This window comes from Solanum verrucosum, unplaced genomic scaffold (genome assembly GCF_900185275.1).
Source record: "Solanum verrucosum unplaced genomic scaffold, falcon-dt-bn FXZP01000228.1, whole genome shotgun sequence".
NCBI classification, from domain to species: Eukaryota; Viridiplantae; Streptophyta; class Magnoliopsida; order Solanales; family Solanaceae; genus Solanum; species Solanum verrucosum.
In genome coordinates, this window is record NW_026020210.1 from 1,208,679 (window position 1) to 1,219,870 (window position 11,192).

An 11,192-nucleotide genomic window follows, 5' to 3' on the forward strand; every position below is an offset into this window, starting at 1 on the left:
TTGCATTTGATGGCACATTTGATGTTTTTAGCTATGAATAATTGCTAGTTGTTAAGCAACGATAGTGTCTTTTAATATTTTTTCTACAGTGTTAGACAGGAAATCAGTCAAGTCGAGAAAGAAAGCAAAATGAAGTAAAGTGCTGCCAAAGGAGAGCTCTGATGGCAAGCGTGACAGACCGTCATACTTGCAGAGAAAAATTCTAGTGTTTGAAGCCTGGTTGATGGAAAAGACGACGAATCGTGAGGCCTATGATGTGCCGTCAGACCCAGCGTTACACTTGCAGAGTTGATTCCATCTTCTGTAGTTCCGGCGACGCTGGGTCTAACTGACCATCAGATCTCTGATGAGCCGTCTGCATCTGACATGCAGGGTTACAACCACTCTTTGAAGAGCACACGACGGTCAGACGTCACACCTGTGTTGGGCTGTCAGGCGAGGCGTAGGACGAGTCAGGAAATTGCAGTCTTGATTCAAAATTCCTGGAACTATAAATAGTACTTTTTAGGGTTTCTTTTAAGATCTTATTTTTAGCGAAGAACACAATACTACTTGAACGAGAGTTTACACTGATTTCTTGATATCATTATGTTGATTGCCTATACCTTTTGTATGTAATTTCACATTCGAGTACCTTCAACCATAAGTGACCAACAACATCTATCAACGTGTATTTGATAACCTCTCAATTCATCTCAAGACGTTGAACTTCATTTAGCTACTTTTAACCCAGGCCCTTTATTATTTGCAATTCACTCTTTTCGCATCTCTTACATTAACCAACACTCCTTCCGCTACTAACTTCTATTTGAAAGTTAGTTGTTAGTTGAAGCTGTTATACATGTGCATGCCTGAGTAAAGAATGTTTGAAACTACTTGATAGTCCATGAGTCTGTAAATACAGTGTTAGGTGTTGGTTGAGGACAAGTAAATGCTCTAAATTGAGGGTGTTGATGTGCCGGCATTTGCCGGCACATTTGATGCTTTCAGCTATGAATAATTGCTAGTTCTTAGGCAATGATAGTGTCTTCTAATAGTTTTTTCTATTGTGTTAGACAAGAAATCAGTCCAGTCAAGAAAGAAAGTAAAATAAAGCACAGTGCTGCCAAAGGAGAGCTCTGACAGCAAGCCTGACGAACCGTCAAACCTGTGAAAACACAACTCCAACTTTAAAATTTTCAAATAAAGTGAATATTATTTAATTTTCATAGTCAAACGCCCCCTTAGTATATAAAACGAACTTGGACTTAGGATGGCTTCTTGGATTTATACATTTTGGCACATAAAACATAGATTACAAAGTTGCAGAAGCTAAGTGCAGCCAAGAGCCAGAAGAAATAATCAAGATGCCCACTGTTCAAGTTGTTTGGAATCCATCCAGGTTTGCCACCTTGAGTTGTAATGGATGTTACCAGTGTGAGTATGAAAGAGCTCAAGTAATGACCCAAAGCATTGGTCATCAGTGGCAATGCACTGCACAAGCTACGCATTGCATCGGGTGATTGATCATAGAAGAACTCAAGGTGCCCAATGGAAGTAAATATCTCGGCTGCTCCCAGTATAAAATACTGCGGAATCTGCCAAAAGATACTGAGAGGTACTGCAACTGGTTCATCTACCAAACCAAGGTCTCTTGCGATTTGTAGACGCTTGAACTCAACGATAGCAGCAGCTGACATGCACAACACAGAAAGGAAAAGTCCAATTCCTATTCGCTGTAACTTGGAAAATCCCCTTTCCTTTCCAGTAAGCCTCCTTGCAAATGGAACAAGGATCCTATCATAGATTGGGACCCATATAATAACACTAATGGCATCGAAAATTAAAATAGATGCTGGAGGAATTCTGAAGGAACCAATGGCAGTGTCCATCGCCGTCCCTTGCTCCACAAACATTGTAACCATTTGTGCATAAACAGCATAAAAGACTATTCCAGTTGCCCATATCGGGAACATGCGGATCAAAATTTTCAGTTCCTCAACCTGCGTAACAGTACAGAGCTTCCAAGCATTGGAATAGTCCCCGGTTTTCCATTCGGTGTCTGAAACTACAGCAGCTTTGTCAAGGCATCTGAAGAAGATAATGTTATGCACAAGATCCAAAAATTTGAAATTAAATATTTTCTACTTATATTGACAAAGGTGTAAAAGCATAAATATAACAACACCAAGTGCCTAAATGCCATTAAAGAGACATGCATTTACTGATAGAACAAAGGATCGCAACGTCTCAAAGTGAAAATAAACCAAGTACGCAATGTCGCGTTGTTATGGATATGAATTGATAGATTTGAACCATATTGATGTAGATATTGTTGAGCGTTTGACGCATCAATTGTTTGAAAAGCTAAGCCTATGTCCAAGTAAGAATTTTTGGCATTATTATTTTCTTTATAAATGTCATGACTTTCATACGAGCATTATGATAACATAGAGGAGAAAAGAGTTTAGAATAAAAACGTTCTCCTTGACAAAGAAGAGAATATTATCACCTCAGTTCATCAGTGTGCAGTAGCTTTCTGCTTCCGTCAATTACAGAGCTTTTGTCTGTGGTTTCGTAAAGTAGTGTACTATCATCGGGGACAGGCAAGGTCCATTTGTGGAATGCTGCAACCAGAACCTGGCATATTCTTGTGAGAGGACTTCCCCCAGGCCTTTGAAATCTGTAGAGTGGTGTACCGAAAAAGAAACTTGCAATGGCAATGCCCATGAAAACTGCAGGGATGCCAAACCCAAAGCCCCATCCATAATTTTGTTGAATCCACACAATCAAAGTGCTTGATATCAAAGCTCCAATGTTGATAGAAAAATAGAACCAATTGAAGAAGGAACCCTTTGTAACCCTCTCTTTTGGATCTGTGTCATCAAATTGATCAGCACCAAATGAAGAAACACATGGCTTAATCCCACCAGTTCCAAGAGCAATCAGATAGAGGCCAAAAAAGAATATGGCATACTGAGCAGGAGTTGCTGAAGGGCACACAGAATCTACACAGTCAGGGGGCTTAAAAGCAGGAACTGAAGCTGAAAGTGTCAATGTGCACATTCCCTACACAATCAATAACACAAAAAGCATGAAATAACAAGTGTAAGTCCAGCAAAAAGATATATATATATATATATATATATATATAAGATGAAGAAAGGCAGCAAGAACGGGATATATGCTTCGTAATTCATTGTTGCAAAAGGGAAATAGGGCACTAGAAAGTTAGGTTCCAGTTCACAAGACAAGACATGTATCAGTTGTAAAGATACATGTCTTGTGGTTAAAGTTTTGATTATACTAATTGTCCACAGACCATCATCAACATAGATGATAGTCAATGATCATTAATAAAGTGGTTGAATTCTTACATCAATAGAGAAATTAATTAGAGATAACAACAGCTAATCAGTTGAATAGCAATGACCGAGAGTTAGGAATAATGATAGTTGAACTTAAGAAGCTTTCCTCCATTGGGAGTGTTTTTCGATGAAAATCCTGAAATTGGTTTTTAAAGAAAAGAAGAGATTGTGTGTTTGCAATATTTGAGCAAATAATTATAATGTACGTTTATTCATTTTGATCTGACTTCACCGATAACAATGCCACGACAGTCAATCTGCACTTGTTTGGAAAATCTCCAAGCTAATCAACTTCAACCTTCACCCTAGTGTACCTAACTCGAGTTTGATTTTGTAGACATGTCCACTGTCAAAGGTTTCCCAACAGCTGATGCAAGAGAAAATACTGACTCTTTAGCGGATAAATCAAGAGGTAGGCCTGAAACAAAATATATGCAACTGCAATTGACTTTCTTCATCTGGATCAAACCAACAATCCTGCTTTAACATTGGTAAAAATATCTCTTTAAAACTTGATATAGAACCCGGCTTGGATGGCAGATTAACTTGGTCCTCTAAAAGTGTTAGCCGATTAACACAAAATGATTTCTTAAGAACCTTATCTTGCAATCAACCTTGATCTCATATTGAGTTGGAGTGATCTTTCTTAAATCTTTGAGTTCCGGCCATCTATTTGAAATTTACCAATAACAGCATATTGTAAATTTTCATTGATGATAAGTCAATCAAACTCTGTCTGAATCCCATGTCATAGTAGGTATGCTGTGGTGATACGCAACAGGTTTGAGTAGAATAGATTGCATGGGGATGTAGCAGTGAAGGGTTAATTAAGGAGTGAAGCATCAGAAGTAAGGTTAGGAGGCTGTCCAGCAGTCACAACCGTCATGACTACTAATCGCCTCAATATCCCCCAAACTTCGTTAGGGAAGTGCTGCCTGCCTTAGCAGTTATTCTCTTTTCCATTTTTGAAATGGAAAACATGTTTTCAAAGCCCCAGAGTTTTAATCACTTGATTCTGTAACTTCTACTACTATTTTTCCTTTTCTTGTTGTCTCTCTTTCTTTTTTATTTTGGGGTGGGGGAGATGAAATACTCTCTGCTGTTACAAATAGGAATGACAAAAACATCTTCAAATATCAAAAGTTCCTTTTGACTATAATTCCACTGTCTATCCTAATGTTCCAGATATGAATGATAAACTAACTAGCTAAAACACAATAACTTTTAAAAGTGTAACTTCTGTTTGACTGTCATCTGAATATCTATATAAGATTCAGTAAAAAGTTGATGACGGACCCGCACCACTACTTCTGTTCCACCAAATTGTAGAAGAATAAGATTCACCAAGGTTAATCTCATCTCAGAAGCAAATAAGTTTAGTATTTTGTGTAAAATGAAGCTGAGATATTTACCATGAAGTAGATAATAGAAAAAGTAGCAATCGTCCGATATCTTCCCCAGTATGCATCTGCCATCACAGCCCCAATAAGGGGCGTTAAGTAACAGGTGCCTAGCCAAGTTGTGACATTTCTAGCTGCTGGGACATTTCCCTCATGTAACTTCTTGGTAAGATAGGTAACAAGATTACCAGCAATACCAAAGAATGCCAAACGTTCACAACATTCATTACCTTAGACCAAGGTCCGCAACCAAATCAATTATACCATAAAAGAGATTGAATAAATAACTACGCCAAAATTTGAGTCTGACATACCAAGAATAAAGGGGCAAGCTCTCCAATTCCCTGTCTCACTCCTTAAAGCAGGATTACCATTGATATCAACAGAACCATCTCTAGTGTAGAGTCCACTATTCTCATTCTACAAATACGAAATTTTTATGAATGCCAAATACTATTTACGTCTTTGATATTTCATAAATCTGAAAGGCTTAGCCCCAAATTGTTGAGAAAGATAAAATAGCCTTACTTGTGGAGTACGTCTTTGAAATTCTTATTTTAATGATCAGTTGAGTGATTTTATTCATATGAAACAAAGTTAAATGATGACTTTGCTAGATAAATTCTTATAGTTCAGTAACCTTTTAAAGATATTAACTCGTATTTTGAAGTAAAGAAAGATAAATTAGAACCTGATGAATGCCACCATCTTGTAGAAGAGGTATTTCTTCTGTTTGAGTACCCATACACAGAGCTTCAACTTAATGGATCACAGTACACTTCACTTTATCTATTGAAATTTTTCTTTGAATCTACAAAGGGAAATGGCATATGGAGAGCAAAAATGGGTCAACCCACAGAGAAATTGAGTACTAAAATGATGATACTCTTCCCTCTCATTTTTATATTTTGGTTTGGGCTGGACATTCCTATTGTAGAATCATATTTTCATGTGATTGATATCATAACACAATAGTATTAAATTTTATATATAAATAAGTTAACCTCCTAATTAAATATATGTGTGATTAATTAATATCTCTCTAACTCATCTTCAAATCAGTTACCAAAGGATTCCTAGATATATTAGTTCTTCCATATATAATACACTGATTTTCTCATTACTTATACATGTATTATTAGTTATGTGGTTTCTAAATTGCAAATCAAATATCGTATTAATTTTATAAATGAATAACTTCTTTCCTAACTAGCTATAATATATAAATAAATTGTTTCTTTATTAGTTACCAAACAATTCCATAACTTAATTTAATATTTCTTGTTTTTTTATAATTTAAAATAATTTATAATTATATAATTAGTTTAAATTATAAAACTTTTTTTAAAATATATTTTTCCTTTGAACTTATTTTAGTGGTTGAGCATTGATGATTCTGATGATGGAGTGGAAAGAATAAAAAATTACTCCAAAGCAAAAAAACAAAATTAAAAAAAAAACACGAGGAATTATTTAAATGAATTAATTAGGTAAGAGTGTAGTGGACAATTATTTGAAGAAACATGCCCTCTTCCACTTCTCTTTATTTATATTTCACAAAGCACATCATTTTCCTCTTCTTTTCATTAGACTAGCTTTTACTTGGAGATAGATTTTGAAGTTAATTCTTAAAAAAAATTGAGTTTTTAATTAGCAATTAATCATAGATTTTTAAATAATTTTAAAAAAATTTAGAAGATTAGGGTAAAATTTGAATTAAAGTTTCAACATATTTTCGAAACACATTTCACTGTTTTTAATAAAAAAAAATATAAACAAGATTTATACTTATATGTTTTACAAAGGGAAAATGAACTTTAACCAAAATTATTGTAACAATCCCAAACTCTGAACAAGACCTATTATCTTGTACTATTTAATAGTGTATTTTAAAGATATAAAGGTGCTACGTAAACATCATAAATATTGCATCATTATAAATAATAACTTATTCAGCGGATAGTTACCAAAAAAAAAAACTTATTCAGCGGACACTTATATATCTTTATCATCATCATCATCAAACCCAATCTTCAATATTTAGCGAATAACTCAATGAACCGTCAGAGATTTTGTGCCGATTCAATCCATCTCCGACGAAATTGTATTTTGTGGCTAATTTGGGAGGTTATTGAATTCTTCTTTGTTGATCCACATTAGCGTTGAGTTCTCATAGGAAAATGCAGTGGAGGAGGACGGCGGTGAGGAAAGCATTGGGTTCTTCGTTGTTGACCCAAATCAGCGTTGAGTTCTCAATTTACATCTCTTGGTTTGAATTAACAAAATTAATTATTAAAATTATTTGGCCAAGGTACGTAACCGCATCCTTGAGTTTCTTAAGTATCTCAAAATGATGTGGAACCACATTCTTTAGTGAGATGAAATTTAATCATTATTGTTACTCATCTAATTTATAATAGAGCCTAATATATACCTATGATTATGGTCACAAGCTTAGCAAATTCCTTCAAGCCTATTAAGGATATATATATATAATGTGAATGTTGTTAAACACAAAGCTCTCTTTTTTATTGATATTCAACCGTCATCCTTAAGCTAATTCTTTTTCATCTTTCACAATAATATTCTAGAAAACACCTAAAGATCAATCTTAATCCACTATATTTTATTTATTTTAAATCTAAGCAAAGATATTAGTAGAATGACATGAATAATAGACCAAATAAATTATAAAGTTATTCCAAAAATCAAACAATGCAAAATAAATTACATACTTTTTCCTAAAAATTAAACAATGCAATAACAAGCCATGAAACTAAATCAATCAAATTTCAATTTGTATTTCATATGCATTTAAATAACTCTATGTAAGACCTACGTAAATAAGATAAAGTGCTAGAGTTGGACCTTAATCCGTAGAGAATTTCTTAAAGAAAAGAATTTGAATCTGAAAAAGAGCCTTAATTTTGACTGGAGCCTCCAAATATAACCTGATTTTTTTGATCGTCTGCATGTGTTTGCATTTTCAGAGAAAAAAAAAAGTTGTTTTGGTGCGTGTTGGTTTTCTTCTTTTTTTTGAGTGTATTTGCTGATGTGTTTTTGTTGACGTCCAACTGCAAATTGTTTTTGGTGGGTTGGGTGTGTCTATTGTATGTTCTGTGTGTGTTTGTATGAAGTAAAAGGAAAATGTGCAAATGATTTTTTGGTTATCTTTTTTTTTTTTGGGTTCTCTACATGTGTTTCTTCTTCTATGTATTGTAGTAGTGTATGTATAGATATAGGTGTAGATGTGGTGTAGGTGGGTGAGGAAGAGTGGGGTTAATAGGTGTTGTGGAGTGTTGTGAGTGGTTGGGGTAGTTGAGGAAAATGGGTAGTGTATGATATTTATTTTTTATAATTAAATATATAAAATATAAAAAATATAAAAATCTTAACTAACTATTTAAATTACTGAAAAGAAAAGTATAAGAAAAGCTAAATAGCTAATAAAAAAATATAATTAAGAAACACTAGCTTATTTATTAAATCTAAATAAAAATAAAAATATATTTTTGTAACTTTTCATTTTTTTTTAAAACAATTTAAAATAAAACTTACCTTAAAAAGTGATTCTATTTTTGTTGTTTTCAAATATTTTAAAATAAACTTAATAAAATACGATAAAAGTCAAAATATTTTATTTAGATTTATAAAAATATTTAAGTTCTAAAAATGGTGTAAAATTTTAGGTTCGGTCAAAAATTACGTGTCTACAAACTAGAAAAGAGAAAATAATCTAAAGCCCTCCGATCTATACCCAAAATTCCAACTATACACTTCAATTTCACGGGTGTCCTATCACACCCCCTGAACTATTTAAAACTAAAATAATTTACTCCCTAGACCCTTACGTGGCACAGTGAGTGTATCTCAGTCTCTTAGAGAGTGAGGACCAACACATATAATAAAACTTTATTTTTGAAAGTTTCATAAATATGTGTATTTTTTGTTATTTTTTTCTTATTAATTTTCTTTCTTCTTCACAACATAAATCAAATCTCTTCGTGGCAATTTGATTGAGCATCTATGGCAGCACCAAAGTTCTTCACCATTTTGAAATCATTCCTATCACTACATTAATTGATACACCACAAATTGTTTATATCAATTTCACTCATTATTCTCCATAATCAAGAACTATATATAAAAAATCTTTGATTTATGCACCAACAATCTTTTAAATCAAAGCAAATTAAGCTTGGATAAACTTAATACATGAACACCCAAATGATTTTCTTCAATAAACTTTGAAAATTAAGACAATTTTTTATCCTAAATTTAATACCCAACACACCCACGACTAATTTTAATAACTGATCCTTTTCGTACACATCTGAAAAGTTAGCGTCTGTTCATCATCTTCTTCATTCCATATACTCGGAAATTTGATGCAAAACCACCCTAAATCATCTCCAAATTACCTTAAATTTTAGATATAAGCTTCCCACGACATTTCCAACCTTTTGATATATTACCCACTCAAAACGGTGCTCGTTTGTGGCAAGTCGAATTGTTAGCTCAAGCTTTTAAACTAATTTTAATGGAGGGTTCAAGCTCATCGATTTCCATGAAATTTCGAGTGTTTCTTTAAATTTGAAAATCACAACCATAAACTCAATCAAACGCAATGTATTCAGCTTCAAATAATTAACAACCATCTATGTTATCAACATGTTTCAAATTGAAGATCCAAAATACATTCATAAACTTTGATGTTTTGACATTAAATTGTTTTTAAAAAAAATAATAAGTCAAAAAGAAAAAAGAATTAAAAAAAGTTTTAAATAAAATTTCTACCGAGCGTGAGTCTCACCCATTAGCATAGATGTTGTTATGACGTTTTAAGGGTGTAATAATTCCTGTTTTAAACAGTTCAGGGAGTGATAGGACACCCATAAAATTGGAGTGTGTAGTTGGAATTTCGGGTATAGATTGGGGAGGCTTTAGACCATTTTCTCATTAGAAAATGTTTATACTAATTCTTGTTTTAAACAGTTCAGGGAGTTATAGGACACCCATAAAATTGGAGTGTGTAGTTGAAATTTCGGGTATAGATTGGGGAGGCTTTAGACCATTTTCTCATTAGAAAATGTTTATACTACTTCATTCAGAAAAGATTAAGAGATAAAAATATTTTCTATTTTATTAAAATATTTTATCATTATCTAAATGAAAAATAATGATGGGGTTACTATGAGGGATAGAATAATTACTATAAAGGAATTTCGATAAAAATATTACTTTTAAAGAACCTTATTCTTATTTCTTTTCTTTTAAAATCACTTTAACTAATAAATAAATAGGAAATAATTAATCATTCATATTCTCTTAATCTCATTTTAATAATTAAAATAAACCAGGTACCTTTTAAGCTGATAATATATGTTATATATATATATATATAAGATCTTAGTAAGTCCGTCATTAATTTTCATTTAGATAATGATAAAAATTTCTAATAAAATAGAAAATATTTTTATATCTTAATCTCTTTCGAATTGAAGTAGGATAAACATTTTCTAATTAAAAAAATAATAATGCATAAGTATCCTCTAAACTACGACCGAAATTCCATCGACACACCTTAACTTAACCAGAGTCATGCTACCCCACCAAATTCATTTTTCTATATTTTCATGCACCTTTTGTGGTGACATGATACCTTCAACTAGGTAGGTTGGTTGCGTTTGTACAACATGCGTCTGCCACTTCTGTAAAAAAAATATTATTTTTTTATTTTTTAAAATCTTCTTATTTTCTTTATCTTGTATTTAAATTAAGTCAATACACACAAGTTTCTAAAAATAAAATTCCTTGTATCTAAACTTTTTTTCTTAATTTTTTTTTACCTTCCTTTATTGTTTTTTATTTTTGTTAATTTTATTTATTCTTTTTATTTTCTTTTCCTTTCCTTTTGATTTGGTTTTAAATTTAATTTTAAGTGCCTTATATTTAAAATAAGTTAATTCCGAACATATATCAAAATAATTGAAGAAAATCAAATTAAACATAAAAAAAATTAAAACTTTAAAAACTAAATTAAACTTTTTAATTAATTTCTTTTTTAAAAAAATACACATTTTTTTAATAATAATATAAAGAGAAAAGATAAGAAATTAATGAAAGAAAAAAAAAGTTTAAGAGAGGAAGAAACTAAAATAATTATTTTACAAAGAAAGAAATGATATATATATATATATATATATATATGTATGTATTTATTTATGTGTACTAACTAATTTTAAATAGACCAATAAAAAAAGACATGTATCTAATTTTTTCAGTCTTTATGCGTATGCACATTTTCTTTGCCACATCAGCTTTTGAAGGTGTGATTATTCCATTTTAAAATAGTTAGATCCTAATTAAGTTTAAGCATATCATAGAGATTTCGGTCATAGTTTAGGGGTACTCATGCATTATTTCTAAAAGAAAATCAACATTA

General features: G+C 31.9%; 1 pseudogene; it reads right to left on the minus strand.

Annotated features, from left to right (window-relative positions):
* Positions 1-1,227: 1,227 nt before the first annotated feature.
* On the minus strand, positions 1,228-5,607 carry LOC125830400 (protein NRT1/ PTR FAMILY 8.3-like; annotated as a pseudogene).
* Between the last annotated feature and the right edge of the window lie 5,585 nt (positions 5,608-11,192).